Below are 16082 nucleotides of genomic sequence, written 5' to 3'. Positions count from 1 at the left end.
CCCCTTTTTCTAAATGGCTTTTAAAAAACCACTCTAGGTGTAAGACTTCGAGTTTGGTGGCTTTTTGTTGTTTTTTTTTCCCTGAGAAAGTGTTTAAATGATTACTTTTATCGTGCTCAATTTTTTCTTGTCAGTATGTCAGGACATCTGGCTGTGATCTCTTCAGCAATGCCTCTGTCACTGTGTCAGTGATGGTGCAGCACAGGGGGCCATTGGTTCCAGCTGACCCCCAGCTCTGTCAGCTCAACACACTGTCCAGGCATTGATGTATTGCTCACATTCTTTGTGGAATCCCTGTTGCTGTTGGGTGACGAGTCCTTTTGCCTGCCTGAAAGGTCATATTTTAATTTTAGTGCTTAGTGGAACCTGTGACAGATCGGGGAAGATGCTCAAAATACTGTTTATATGTATGACTTTGTATAGATTTTTGATGTTTTTGATGTGTTACAGTGGTTTGATTCTTCTCAAAGAGTATCTGAAGTGAGTTTGTGCCTCTCCTACCAAGTAGTCACCCACCCAGGAGCTTCTGATTCTGTTTTTCCAGTGTATTTTTATGTGCTATTGCTGCTTAGACATACCCCTTAAAATGATTAATTATATGAACCATAGTCACACTCCTGAGGAGAAGAAAAGGCTGCTTTTTCCCCCCCTTGACTTGGCAGAAACATAATTTTAAAGGTCTGCTCTCTAAAAGTATTTGGGTGTCTGGCCAAGAGTTTGTCAAGAATGCAGAGAAACTGTTCTATAAATGTTAACATAGGTGGGAGGCAGTTACTAGGTAGTAGATATATTGTCCTGAGAAATGGTTGTAGAAGGGATTTAGGCCTGCACTGCTGAGTTTTTTCACTTTTCCATTTTTACAGGCATTTCAATTTGTAGTAGCATGGTTGGAACTAAAGACTGCATAGTGGCTTAGATTCTGGATATCTAAGAGTGCATAGTCTGGTGTTCCTGCTTTAAGTCTATTTATGATAAGAACCACTCCATCTCTCCATGATTAAACTAGAAAATGGGAAATGTTTCTAGAATTCATTGGAAAGAAGAAAACATGTACTTGAAAATCTAGTTTACTGTGCACATCTGTCTTGCTAGATAAGAATTTCCTCTTTTCTGTAACATTTAGGTTCGCTTTCCCTGCCCCTTCTTCTCCAGCTCTCTCTCCAGTTTTGGGGGACTGTAGTTGTGGGCACATCTCCACATGTCCTTCAAGGGCAGACCTTTCCAGAAATTTGCCCTATTGAGTTTATTTCAGATATGTGGGTTTTTTTCTTTCTTTCATCCTGGTGTTGGCACAGACGCAAAGAAAACTGTGACAGTGGTGGGGAAGCCGAAGCATTTCTGTGCTTTTGTGTTGTCTTTTTGCTCCCTCTCCTTGATATTTGAATCCCTTGACCATTTCCAGTAAACTATGTGGTGTGTGAAACTACAGTAACTAGAGACAACTCTTTTTTCATAGAGAATTCCATGAAAACTGCTCTCTAGTAAGTGGACAGGGATCCAAATTAACACTTGGCATAGAAAGGCACGGGGAGCTCAGCAGGTGATTTAATTGGGTCACAGAGCAGTTGTGCTTCAGCCACACTGTGTACTGTCATGTCCCCAGGGTCCAGGCTGAGTAAAGCTACAGGACAGGGTTGTGGAGCTAAGGGATTGGAGGGTGTTGTGGCAGGAAACTCAATTTTGCAGCTCCACAGGGAATTCAGAGTCATACAATGGGAGTATATTTGGGAACATAATAACCACTAAGTTGTTTTCTGCTTTTAGGGGGGAAAAAAAGTTCTAAAAAACAAAAACCATAAGAAAGCTGAGAGTGATATGGAAGGTGTGTCCTCTACAAGCCACTGTTAATTGCTACAACAATGAAGCAAGATCTAATTCCTGAAGCAGTTTATGTGGTGTGAAGAATGTAATTGAGATTTTTTTTTTTTTAATACTTGCACCCAGGTTCAAAATTGCACTGCCACAAATTTTCTTTTTATTTTGTGGAGTAAAAAAGTTGCAGAAACTCAGGTTTTACTATTGAAACATCCTGAGAGACTTCAGGATATGTTATAGCCAATCAGAATTGCAGACTTGGTGAAATCTGGTCATCAGTCATGAAGTCTCTGCTGTCAGATGATGATAACATCACCTTTCAAATAAACTGAAATAAGAGACTAAACAGTTATTAAATGAGCACAGTCCCCCCTATATAGAGTATTATTTTTGTTGAGTCTTTGGTGCTTTCTCTTGCAGAAGGAAAATGTAAATATATACATGGATTTCTGTAAGAATTAGTGACTTGGAGTTTGTCCATACTGCTTGTCAGGCTTGAGCTATGCACAAACATAAGCCAGGCAAACCATCCAAGGTAGCAGTCACTGTTGCTGGTGGTACACCTTGGTATTTGCATCCATGCTTTTGTTTCTGTTTAGTGTTGAATGCTAATTGGGAAGGTAGACTTTGAAACATAGCTGTAAAGCTCCCTAGAGAGAACCTTGAAGTGCTAATTCTTGTTTCTTTTTTTCTTTCTCCCCTTCCACACATTCAGATTTAGCTGACCATATGATGCTCCTTTGTCCCAGCTCATTTCTTCAGTGAAATGGTATGGGCAGGCCAACTGATAGGTGAATTAAATTAGAAATCTGTGATTACATTTTGTAGGTTTATGGGATGCTATTCTGAGAAATAGCTAAATGCTGCCTGGGTCTGTAAGGAAGTGTGGAAAGATGCTAATTCTGGGAGGTAAGAATAAAGTGAGCCTTCTTGTCAGATCTGGTAATTGCAGTACTCTTGCCTGCCTGTCAAACAATCTGGAATATGCTTGCATTTCTAGAATAGGGGAATTGTCACCATACTGGAAATGGTGAGGTCCTTCAAAGATATGGGCTGAAGAGCAGTGAATTGAAAAGAAATACAAACAGGATATCTTGGGGATGTTTGAGTGCTTCCCCTCTGTTTTCTGGTGCCAAGGCACTCTAGCGGAAGAACTTACAGAGCTGTAAAAGGAGTAGCTATTCCATCTTAAGGTTTGCTCTGATAGTCTGTGAGAATCTGAGACCTGTGAATCCCTTCAGCTGTTGGGTTGTAAGGGGTAGATCTCTGATTCTTAGAGTTGGTCTCTTACAGGTTGTATGTATAATTGGGCATAATGAGCATAAGTTACACTCACTCAAGAAATGTCTTCTAGAAATGAATGTTTTTTTGTCACACGTTACCTGTAACTGAAGTGCACGTCAGCTGTGTTGAACCTCTCAAATGCTGGTGACTTGTCACTTGTGAGGTATTACCTGGCCCTGCAGAGTCTGTGAATCACTGGTCACATAAGATGCCAGAGCAGTGATGGGATATGGCATTTCCAAGCTTGGGCCTGGGAAAACCTTTCCCTTGTGTTTCATGGGTTTATTGCATTTGTACATCTGTTGTAAAAATACATCCTTTGTACCATGTGACCTGTACAAAGTGATAATTTGATTTCCTGATCTGTGTAAGCAGATGATGTTGCACTAATCCCATTTATCTCCCATGAAACAAGAGGCCCCACGTGCATGGTGGCAGTTCTGGCTGTACCTGTTGGTGTTAATGTTGCAAGTGTTCTGCTGTCTGGATTCTGCCCGGCTGCTGGATACAACACAGACTTTCCCTTAGTTCCCTTGGTAGTTTAAGGACTTGGGCTTTGGTTTCCTTTTCTCTCCCATTCTGCTTTTTTGTCTTCTGAAGGAGTAAATTGTTCTAATTGTTACTTTTTATGACATGCTTGATTAACTTTACAGACTACTGCCTTTGCTGACAGTTTAACTAGGAATCTAAGTGTTTGTGTGCTCACAGATCAGTGTAATTATGCTTTCTAAATTGATTTCTTTTTGATACTTCAATTAAGTTTCCTTATAACTGAGTATTCACATCCTTGCAAGTGGGGAGAGGAGGGAGTATTGCCAGTGCTATATGCAAGAATATTTAATGAAACAAAACCCATTAAATTAACTGGCTGCCTAGTGTGCTTCCCAAAATTTTGAAGAAGGTATGAAACTAAAGTGCAAAAGCCCTGCAGGCATCTGAGAGATCAAAGCATCTTGGCAACTCTAGTTTATCTTTAATTACGTTTTGCACTGGAATAACAAAGAATACAAAACAATATTAATGTAATTAATGATAGAGACTACAAAATGAAGCTCTAGGATGTCAGGAAATGGTAATGCTGTCAACTCAGCAGAATAATCCCACCTGCCACACTTTGTACTTTCAATGCTTTGCAGTGAAATCTTAAGGACTTCTAAGTTAAGGTAGAGAATGTGATTGGTATTTTGGGATGGGAGAAGAACGTAATCGTCACCAAGACAACTAGAGTAGTAAAACCATAAACTTCCAAAGAGTATTTTAAACAGACTATTACAGAGCAATTTGTAACAAAATTTTGAGGAAAATGAAATTGGCTGTGTCTGTTGTTAAAGCCTGCATTTCCCCGACCACGCAGTTAATTACAGTAAGCAGAATTAATAGCATCTTAAACTTCTAAAGGTTGTTTTGTAAGTCTTTGTCCTGTCCTCCACGTGTCCGTGTTTCCCCAACCCCCAGCCTTCCCCCAGTAAAATGCTCCCTTTGATTCTAAATGAGTGACTCGACTCAGCCTTTATGTAGTTCTCTCCTGGCAATTTCTTTGGCTTGACCCATCTTTTGCACTCGTGTAGGCAGCGTTCTTACCCACTTCGTACAAAAGAAAATTCCTAAAGAGGGAGTCTGTGTTAAATAAAGTAGACTTCTGACAATTCAGAGGGTCAGATTGACTGGCATGTGATAGCTGTTTTATGCATTTTGGAGCTACAAAGCAACTGGAGAATGCAGAGCTGGTTTAGACAGATTTACAGCTGCCTCGCCTCACTGACTCAGGGAAACAGGACCCGCAGTTTATTTTCCTTCTTGATATTTTGTCAACTGAATTTTCGTGGTTTTTTTTTTTTTTTCCCCTCACACTTCAAATATATTTCTATTTCCTCCTTCTGTGTGTCCATCTTGTTGGCCAGTTGAGATGCAGGAGGTCTGAGGATGTTAAGGACTGAGATAAATTTTTAGCAGAAGGATCCTAAAAGCCCTTTCCCTCCATTGTGCTGCAACTTCTCATTTTTCAGTCTGGCTGAAGCCACAACTGCCTGAACAAAGATGACCACTACTTGCCTTCTGTTTTCGCTCCTGGGAATGAAGCCAATTGCCCCCAGGGGAGAAAGAGGCTTCCTATCTGTGGGGATATGGATGATGACTTTGAGGAAGGATGAAAGCGAGGTAACAGTTATTCTTTGCTGAGAGGCAGCCCATGGCATCCGTCCTTCTGAGAGTGTAAGTAAATGGCAGCTGTTGTGGAAAAAAGGCAATTGTTTGGAGAGGTTCTCTGGAGAGCATTATTCTTCATTCTCTGAACAGTCATGGGAGAAAATTGCTGCTAAATCTAAATTTTTCTCCATTTCACTAAATAAACTGTAAGATACTAATCTTAAATATACATGTATGGAGATGATTTGGGCAGCAGTTCTGGTAGCACGTATTTAAAGAACTTTCTACATACTTTGAACTAGTGAACTTTTGAGAATTCTTTCAAAAAACCCCCATTCAGTACAGAATGAATAAGTGCTGTAATTCTGTAGGGGATAACCATAGTTATGCATGACTAGAAGCTTTAAATCCAAGATTTAAGTACTGAACTCCTTCCCAACTAATTGAAGCTGGGATAGTGGATGTCTAATGGTGACCTAGTTGTGCCTCTCTTGGGTTAGTCACTCGTTGTACAGCTCCCGGGGAAGCACCATTTCGGCAGCTTTTTTTTTTTTTAACTTAAGCTACAAGGTTACATTGTGACTCGTGTGTTACTGAGAGTTGTTACCGACTACTTAAATAATTTGCTTGTCAATGGATTCCCTAAAAGCAGCCAGAGTGACTCCCATTGGAGGAAAGCAGAGCAAGCTGTCGAGTCTCTGTGTGTGCCCTGCAGTGCAGAGCAGATGTACTTGAGCCGGGTTTAAGCTGTGGTAGCCACGGTAACATGGAGTTCAAAGTAAATGCTCTGGCAGTTGGCCTGCCCTCATAAATCTGGTCTTTACACATCTTCTAGCTCGCTTCCATCATCCTTCTTCCTCACTTGTTGGATAATGTCCAAGCTGAGCCCTCAATCAGTAAAGGTGGTGTAGGTACCCTCTGCATGTGCAGTTCATGTTTATCGGGCGTTATGGGCACTTTCTGTCTTAACTTACTGCTTTGTGAAGTTAATATGGCATGAAAAAATCCCTGGAAACTGGCATCCTCTCGAAGGTAGAGGCGGACATTCCAGAAACCTGGAGAAATTAACCTTGTTTGGTAGCTTTCCCAAAAGTAAATCATGCTGACTGTTTGTAACACATATCCACGTCAGTAGTAAGAGTTGAGCATTCCTTTGTCCTGCCTTTTGTTAAAGTGTAAGAGGAATTCCAGACCAATACTCTCCCACACACGTGTGGAGATGTGAACTAATGTCAGTAATTTGGGTTCATACAGTAATTTGGGTATATATTCTGTATTCTCACTTGGCCAGGCTGCTTCCTGAGTACAGTATCGGTTTAAATAAAGTCTGTACTCAAGTACGTTAATGCAATTGGTAACGTTTGCATATAAAAGCACCCAAAATCTGCAAGATGTCATTGATCTATGGTCCTTATACTGAATTGCTGCTTGAATGTGTGTTGCTACTTATTCCCTTATAGGCAATAACGCTGCTTCTAAACATAATTTGCAGAAACTTCTTTGTAATGGCAACTTGTACAGACCTGCTGAAAGAAACACGGAGCACGACAGAACTTTTATTGGCTGTGGTGCTCTTCCCTGAAGCATCTCATACAGATGTTTGTTCATTTTCCTGGCTTCCCTTGAAGGGAGAGTTGGGTGAATGGTTGAAGGTTAGGAGACAGCTGGATACTGATAGGCCTTTCTGGGGCTGCCTTCTGTTTTTTGAAGTGTGACAAAACTCTACCCCTAAGTATCCCACAAATATAGGATCAGCCCAGACACTTAACAGCTCGATGAGACAAGAAGCATTCAGAAAAAAAGGCTACTCAGAGGAGCTGAAGGCATTTTTCAAAGAGTAAGTGGAACTAGTACAGAGAAATAACTATCTCCATGGAATATCCCATAGTCCTATTGCTGTTCAGCTTTAACAAAGCAATAAAAAAAAAAGAACTCCAACCAACAAAGAGTCTTTCCTTTGAGAGATGTATTTGAATTCAATTTTAGTAATTTCCTTTTTGTGCCTTGGATAATGCCAATTTTTATCATGTCATTAAAACTTCCTGTGGGTACCTGTAGGAGCAGCCCGTAGTTCTGTCAGGAGACACCCCTTTGCAGTGAGCCAGGTGGCACCGGGGGAGTGCCAGTCCCCAGTCCCTTGTCCCATGCCCACTGTGTCAGTCTGCTGTCCCACAGGATCACACCTCTGACCCACGGATAGCACTGACTCCTTGCATGGTGCTTCTGCTGGGATTTGCCAAGGGAGCAGCTCCTCTGTAGGAGGAGTTGGGAGGCCATTTGGTCGCTCTGTCCCGGCTGTGGCAAGGAGGGCTGGGGGTCTGGAGCAACCTGAGAGCACTGTGGGGCTCATTTTATAAAATAAGCCTTAAAATTGTAGTTTGTAGTTGTTCACTTAGTGACAAACAATTAACATAAATAATTCCCAAATTCCATGAGATTGCTTTGTTTTTTGCCCTTCTCTTCTGTATGCAAAAGGCTCCTCTTGTAAATCAGTGCCAGATTATATAAAATAGCATTTTATGTGTAAAAATAGAAGAAACTCAGCTTTTCAGCAGCATTGGAATTGATCATTTATTCCTTCTGTGTGGACTCTTGCTAAAGAGCTGGTTTTATGACATGTGATAAGCTGTCGAAATATAGAGCTTGTTGATTTTAGCAGGAACCAACAATTCCCTAATCTGTTAGGATATTGGGTTTATATTTCTGAGGTTGCTTAGTAAGGATTTTAGGGCAGAATTTTATGATTTCAGTCTGTTTTTCAACTCTAAGATCTGTTTTTTAGAACTCAGTAGGGGTGGGGTTTTGTTGAAGGCACCGAGTTTGAAACAAAGGCACCAAATATGTCAATACTCAGTTTTCTGAAACTTTGTTTTTGTGATGATTAATATTTAAACAAAATCCCCTTTTGTTTGGATATACATTCATTTTTTTCCTCTGCGATGTTTCTCTCTACGTGGTATCAGCTGCCCACTATGTAACAACGTGGAAAAATGGTCTGGCATTAAGTAACTCGGTATCTGCTCTAAAAAGCAAAACTAGAATAAATCTTTACAGGCACTGCCAGGTAGGGGAGCGCAGTGTGGGGACGGGAGCGAGGACTTTGCTGGTAGTGTTTTGGAAGATTTCAGGCTGAGTTTCTTTGCTTATGTAAAACAGTGGTCTTTGTTTGGCACTTCCAATGGCGCTGGGAGTGTTGTGTAGCTTCATTGATTGGTTCCATGCAGTGGAAATCTGACCTTTAGCAGATGTTTGAGCAATTGCCAGCATTCAGAGTGATCAGCAGACTAGACAGTTTTTTCCTTGTTATGTCGATGAGAACTTCCATTAGATTAGTAACGTGCGTGACAATGTTAAGCTTTTAAATGATTAGTAAACTCTCTGAAACAGGGCAGATTTTCCTGCAGTATAGAGCTGCATCGAGTGATTTGTTTTCTTATATGCATAGTTTTACTAATTGGTTAGCTAACGCAAATATTTTGGTAATTTAAGTGGTGTGGATTTTTTTCTTTTTGTAGTAAAGACTTTTGGATTTTAAGTAAATTTTGGGCTGTCTGTATTTTTCTTAAAAGGTCAGTTTTAACATGCTTTTACAGCATCAGTTTGGGATAAATGCTTTCAAAGAAAAAAGAACAAGCTTAAATGGGCTGGGGAGGGGGAGGCAGCAGTGAAACATATCCCATCTGGAGCATTTGGCTTGGAACAGGATGTTGCATGACTCCATGTGAAGTCTGCTCTCACGAACAGTATCCTAAGTAATGTAGGAGATTCAACTGCTTAGTGGTGGGAGTTTAGCATGAAACGAGGTCTGTTTTCTCAAACTCCAACGGTTGGAACTACAGGAAAGAGGTGGGACTTAATAAGAGATTTATGTGATGAATAACTCAACAACACCAGCAGTTGCCAGATTAAACCCTTTCCTGCAGGTGCTGGCTTTCCTCAGAGCTCTGCAATTGTTTTTCAGTGTGTTGCATGTGGGAAGAATAATCATTTAAACGATTAGATGTTTAATATGAAAAAGATACAGTTACTAAATTGCCCATTTCTGGTTCTAAATTTAAAAATAAATTGCAGAAGGGTCGATCTTGTCTTGGCATCCTGCATATATGCGTGTGCTTTTTTTTAAAAGATTTTGTTTGGATTGGATGGGGCTTTTAATTTTTTTTCTTATTAGCATCTTGGGTGCAGAAAACACGTAAGAAAACAGCCTGTACTGAGAGCAAGGGTTATTCTTAAAAACCAGTCCTGCCATTGTGGACTCTTGGGCAAAAATGTCCTGTGAAAACATGTTGGTTTTTTTTTTAAGTATCAACATTAGAAAGGAAGGGATGTGATGGTAAGAGAAGCCACACACATTAGAAAGCCCGGAAATCTTTGCCCTTTGCTCTCAGTGCTCAAGAACACTTAATTTTTCCAGTGCTGTGGAACTTTGTCAGGTATGTTTCTTTATTTTTGCAATTCCCATGAATTTGTGCCAAAATTCCTTGGCAGCTCATTTTGGTATCTAATAATCTATGTACCAAATCATCTTAAGTTTTATTTGGATATAAGGAATATTCAGATTTCTTCTCATGAGCAAAACTAGCAAAGCTGTCTTTGCCTGTATGTAACACTTTTAATGTTACTTCTGCATCTTGTTTATTCAGCCTTCATTTCCTGCTGTAAACATGAGGTAGTGGGAAACAAGGGAAACTTAACTGGTTCCCTGAGTGGGTGAAATGTTTGTCTTGTTCATCAGTTGTGATCTTCCCATCCTGAGAGAGACTTGAGGAAATAGGTTTTAGCTATGTCATTCCATCCTTCCTGATTTGTTTTTTTGTTTTTTTCCATGCAGTGACTGGGGAATAAAATATCTCGATCTTACCAGTTTCATGGGAAGTGAAATCCGTGGGAGACAAACATGGCTTTTTACCCCCTCGCCCCTCTCCACGCAATTAATTTTCATACATTCACTGAATAAAAGTACTGATATATGTATTTGTCTGAAATGCTAGCAACTATTATCTATTCACAGTATGTTGCAGTTGCATGATTGCAGGTCTTGGCTGTGTTTAAAACTCTTAACAGATGACGATATGTGAGTTATTTGTATCACAGTGACATAAATGAATCCAAAGTTGTGAGAAAGCCAATAAAGAACGTTACTTTCAAAGGTATTTATTGCATATTCCTTTAATTCATTGCAGTGTTAATATTTGTTGACAGCAGGAGACAGACCTCTCCATCCTGCATTTTTCTCTTGAATGCGAAGTGGAGTTTTTCACATGAGTAATTGTTCCTTTCTTAGGCACAGTAAGGTCACTGCAACACAAGGTATATTATATGTACAATTAACAAGGAAATGAGACTGATTGTTAGAACATCCAGATTTTCAAGAGTTCATACAGCAGAAGGCATCTGGTAAAGCAAGGAGGAAACCTCAGTTGTCGTTCCCTGCTATGTTTTGAAAACAGATTCACTTCTTTATCAATGAGAACTTCGGTTACCTTATACCACTCATGGTTCTGCAGCTGATGATTCTAGTCAAAAATATAATTTTACAGGGTGTCCACTTTCCTGAAGGGAACACTTGTGTCCCTTAACTTGAACAGTAATTTCATTGCTCATTCACTTGGGGAATGGGAACAAATGTGATGTGAGTAGGCTCTGTGTCCCCTTGCACTGATTTTATCATAATACAGGAGAACTGTCAAATGCAAGTTCACTCCGGGAAGGCTGCGGTTGCCTGAGTTCCCTCTGGAGGTCATGAAGGCCCTACTTAATTATTTGATTTTTTTTTTTCCCAAAGGTCCTGTCTGTGTTCTCTATGACTTTAACTGTAGGTGCACAATCTGTTGCAGCTTGTGGAGTTTTTCTGGTTGGTTTTCAAGTTGTTTCCTGATTCAGAGAACTTGGAGTAGGTGAGGTGTGTTAACATTTGTTACAAAAAAATGACTTCCTTACATTCATATATTTTTTTTTAAAGTTTCTGATTAGCATCTAAGTGTAAGCGATTATAGGAATTCAAGGAGCTCCTCAGAAAATAAACTTGCAAATGCAGATCAGTGCTAAAAATCTGGGGGAAGTTGTTCTGGAATTGTTGTGTATAGCAATGGTTGAATGAGGAGAAACAAAAAACTGTATCTTAATTTAAAATCACCAAGATGATAGTGGGGAAATGAAGAGGAGAAAAGAGGAGGTGAAGAGTACCAGCCCTCATACTTGTGTTTCGGGTGTCACATTTTAATTGTTCAATTCAATAAACTTTTATAAATATCAGAGTCAGTGCCGTAGCTACATTTATCGTATCTAGCATATAATTTCTAGCATTCAAAGCTGCCCTGGACATACAGCAAACCTTGTTTTGTTCCAGAAACTTGCACAGATGGTGAGAAAATGATGTACAGTTCCGAATTTATGCTTTTTTACTCTCCTCTCTGCAGAATGCATTTTGAAGTGCAGGGAGGACATTTTTTTTTTTATCCCAGTCACAGCTCTTATCGTTACAGTCTGTAAAATCATTGTACATAATCAAACTTTCTTTTAATTTATCATCATAATCATCTTTAAAATGCCATTTATTCAAAAGTATTATCCTTGCTGTTGTGACAGGGAATGTCTGAGTGTTTCAGTTCTAAGTTACCCAGAGATGGCTAATTGTAATTGCAGTTATTAATTTGGTTCATTAGGCATTTTTTTATGTATACTCACTGCCAATGTTTTGTTCTTATGTCTTTACTTCTGGGCACGAGCATTAAGGGTTTGATTGTGTTATCTGTTGGATCTGTTCTGTTTGTCTTATCAATGGATCCATTGTTCTTCCTTAAAAAGATCTCTGCAAGAAATTACTAGGAGAGCAGAAAATGCATAATACTGCTTTTTCTTCACTTATTTTTTATGTGAATTGTAGTATATTGGAGACCTCTAGGACAGTTTTTAATTAAAAAAAGCTGTGCTGTAAGCTTTTATTAAAAAAAAATTGTGCAATTAAAGTAGAAGTCAAACGTTTTTCTGTAGTTTGGAGAATTGTGGCACTGAAATAAATTAGGTCATACTTAGGATATAAAAGGTTAAATGACCTTCCTCACATGCTTGAGAAATTTTGTTACAAAAAAAATGACTTCCTTACATTCATATATTTTTTTTTAAAGTTTCTGATTAGCATCTAAGTGTAAGTGATTATAGGAATTCAAGGAGCTCCTCAGAAGATAAACTTGCAAATGCAGATCAATGCTAAAAATCTGGGGGAAGTTGTTCTGAAATTGTTGCGTATAGCAGTGGGATGAAAAGCAATGGTAGACGAGAGAGCAAAAGTGCCTTCTGAAAAACAGCAGTAAGACAAACACACCAAGAGAGAATTTTCGTGGAGGTATCACGTCTGATTTCTGTAACCTTAAGTGCTTTCCATTCCTGTATTCCTGAAGCTGTTGCGCCTCAGTAACTCTGTTTATTTGAAGCAGTTCTCCTGCACTGTGGCTTCAGCAGCTGCAACAACAGAGCTGGGCAGCTGGCCAGGGGAGCTGCTCCTCTGTGTGTCTGGGATCCAGCCTGATCTGTGTTGCGACACCTCGGTGGCACCTGAGAACCCAACCCCAGTCGCTCTCCAGGACATCGGGTGTCATGTAAACATAATCTCAGTTCCCAGGGAATTTGTGGTCAAGGCAGGCAGTGCTGGGTTGAAGCGATTTGTGTTCTTGTGCTGGGTGTGGGTGCTCGGGCACACACACACTGCCACTCGCCCAGTGGAACTGAGGGCAGAACCTCCCAGCTCAGTGTCACGGACTGAAGTTGGGGGTGTTTTATTTTGGTTTTGGTTTTTAATAAAAAACCCAAACAGAAGCAAATGACTTTTAGAAGACTTCTGAAATACCTTGACCAAAGGCAGTACTTGGTTAGGTTGGGACCAAACAGTCTGTGCACATTGCCAAGGTCTTCATTCTGATGTAAAACACCTCCTTAAATCTGTGAAATGGAACAGATGATTGCCTAAATTACTTACAATGCCACTGTATTTCTTTATAGTTTAAGTATTTTTTATGGGGTTGTAATTTTTTTCCTCAGAAACTTCAGATATCTGTGACTCAGGCGTGGCCATTATGGCAAAGAAGAGATTGAGGATGTAGATTTAGGCAGTCTGAAAGGCATGGTTACATTTCTCTTCTGCTCCCAGAATGTTACTTAACTTTGGCAGGATGTTTCCTGGTGTCATGTTTTGCTCCCATGGGCCACCCGCCCTGCTCTTAATCTCCTCTGGCCTTTTAGTAATAGTTGGAGATACCTCACTCAGTTCAGAGGTGAATGATCTTTGATCCCAGTTTGTGGACGTTTATGCCCTGGTGAACTATGAACTGCAGTGGCCCAGTTCTTCTCTGTAAAGTCTGGCCTTGCAGTCTGGTATCAAATGGAAAAATAAAGAAGATCGTATAGACCTTAGAAATGTTTATTCTTTGATGCCTCAGACTGTGAGTACAGATTTTACTTTTCTTCTCTAATGCTGCAGTTAATCCGTAGGAAAGAAGTAGACTTTGTTAGCAGGATTCTTCAAGGTTTTAACTGCATCAGAAAGATTATATGGGACTTTTTTGGATGACTTTCCAGTGTGAAGAAGTGTCAACAATGTGAAGGAAATAAAGGTGTAGTTTGAAAGATGACTAGAAGAGATTGAAGCTCCAAGGCTGGAATGGTAACGAGAAGTCGACTCTTAAACAGCAAAACCGTATTCCAGTTTGTGAGATGGCACTGAATCACAACACTGAAGGAAAAGACTTAAAAGAGTTAAGATTTCCAGAAAATAAAAATTGAACACAACAGCAAAAGGGAAATACCTCTGCATCTAAGCTAGGAAGAACTTAGAAACTGTTTGTCTTTATTATACTGTTTAGAGGGGGGTTTAGGCAGGACCGGGAGAAACAGTTTGCAGAGTGTGGTTATAGAGACCGTGTGAAGTGGAGGAAAGAGGACAGCAAGTTACTGTTAAACTGTAACATGTTCTTCTCTGATAAGAGAGAAAGCCTTGAAGTAATTGATACAGTGTTCCTAACTTTCCTACTCAAACATTATAGTCCTCTTACAAAGGAAAAAACATCTGGAAAATATTTCCAAAGACTTTAGCAGATAATCAGTGAAGTAGATAAATATTTCACTAAAGCTTTGTCTTGCTTCTGAAGTTTATTATTATTACTTTTACTACTATTTTCTCATTTGCTTGCTGAGATTTGTTTGATTGGCTTGTTGCTGAAGGTTAACAGCCTTTGTTACAAGAGCAAATATTGTGTTGTCATCAGAGCACAGAAAATTACCATTTTGTAGTTGACAATAATTTATAAAAATTCCAACATACTGTCTGGTTTTGGCAGATGAATTTTTCTCTTGATTTCCTGATTACTCTTGGAATATTCCTCCATAGTTCTCTTAATTCCTGTAAGATGACCAAAGAAAGCAATGAACTGTGTGCAGCTGCCTGATGGAATTCCTGCTGTTGGTATGAGCTAGGCCTTGAGAAAATTTCTTTGGTACGAGCAAAATCTGCTGACCGGCTTGCTCTGGTGTTCTGTCGCTGTGCTCAAGGTTTGCTGATGTCTTTTTGGTATCCCTGGCATTATCTGACACAAGGGCAATTGTTTGTGAGCCCCCTCCTGGTTTGTTTGGCTTGCTGTCCCAGGAATGATGTGGATGTGTCTTTCTTCCTAGTCTGGATTTCAAAGTAAACTATCAAAAGTTCATCTCAAAACCTCACTTTTCTTGCGTGATCTCATTTTTGTTTCCCCTCAAAGGCAGATTTGCTGTTCCAAAGTACAATGTCAGGATCTGCACTGCGGATTTGGAAGGACATCATTTTTCCTACCAGGATACAAAACAGACCGAACCTCTGTCTGGATAGGTGCTGATAAATACTTGTAGGTTCAGGTCTGATCTAGGGGTTAGTCCTTTGAACCCTGGAAAGATGGCTGTTCTGGCTAATGGGATTGTCTTGGTAGAAATAGGGAGAGCCCTGTGCTTTTAGCACTTCCACTGATTCCCTTTAGCAGCAGTTCAGGTTTGGGCTATTCAGCTGGAGAGAGACATCAGAAAAGCTCAAGTACGTGTAGCTCTCTGCTCAGGTCCTGGTCATCTCCTTAAGCTCCAGCTTTGTGTGTTGAGCCTGTCTCAGGAGGACTGAAGTTTCCTGTTTGCCCAGGAGTGGCTTTACAGCCATACCTTGCTTGCTAAGGCTGCAGCCGGGTGGTTTGCCTAAGTTTCCTGCCTCAAGAAAGGTAAATTTCTGTTTCCAGCTAACTCAGATTTTGGGGATGAGGAACAACAGCAGATGATGAATTCTGATAGGAAGTGACCTGTTCTTTTCCCCAGGCACTTTAATTTAGCCTCCTTTAGTGCTTTATGTTTGACAGCTGGCCAGACGAACTTTGTCTTCATTAATGAGCCATTACACTGTAAAAACTGACTGAAAGTCATATGAAGTCATATGGAGTTAATATGGAACAATTAATAATTAGTATTTTGAATTGTCTGGCAGGTATGTTTTAATTGTTTTTAGTCAGATCTTCAGGTGAGAGATATATGCTTTAAAATGGTATATATTTTTAAATTGAAAATATTTGCATTGAAAATAAGTATATATTAAATTTTTAAATTTTTTCAAGTTGAGACAGCTATAATGAAACCTTACTATATGACAGGTGCTGGTCTTTTTAGTGTAACAATAAAAATGTGTGTATATGCACATATGAACTGCTTTCAACTTGCCATCTAAATCACTGAAGTTTTTTAATTGGCTTTTAGTTCACCTTATCTAAAATCATGTCTGATTCAAAAACAAAAATCCCCCTATTTTTAAATTGAATGTGTGGGCTTTCTACAGTATG

At 39.7% G+C, this 16082-nt stretch overlaps 1 protein-coding gene across 1 annotated transcript in view; it reads left to right on the top strand.

Moving 5' to 3' along the window:
* The window catches only part of JMJD1C (jumonji domain containing 1C), a 163711-nt gene that overhangs the window by 34928 nt on the left and 112701 nt on the right, over window positions 1-16082 (top strand). The window lies entirely within an intron of this gene.

The sequence above is a fragment of the Manacus vitellinus genome, unplaced genomic scaffold (assembly GCF_001715985.3).
Source record: "Manacus vitellinus isolate BGI_N305 unplaced genomic scaffold, ASM171598v3 scaffold_48_pilon, whole genome shotgun sequence".
NCBI classification, from domain to species: domain Eukaryota; kingdom Metazoa; phylum Chordata; class Aves; order Passeriformes; family Pipridae; genus Manacus; species Manacus vitellinus.
This window is presented reverse-complemented; position numbering and strand designations above follow the sequence as displayed.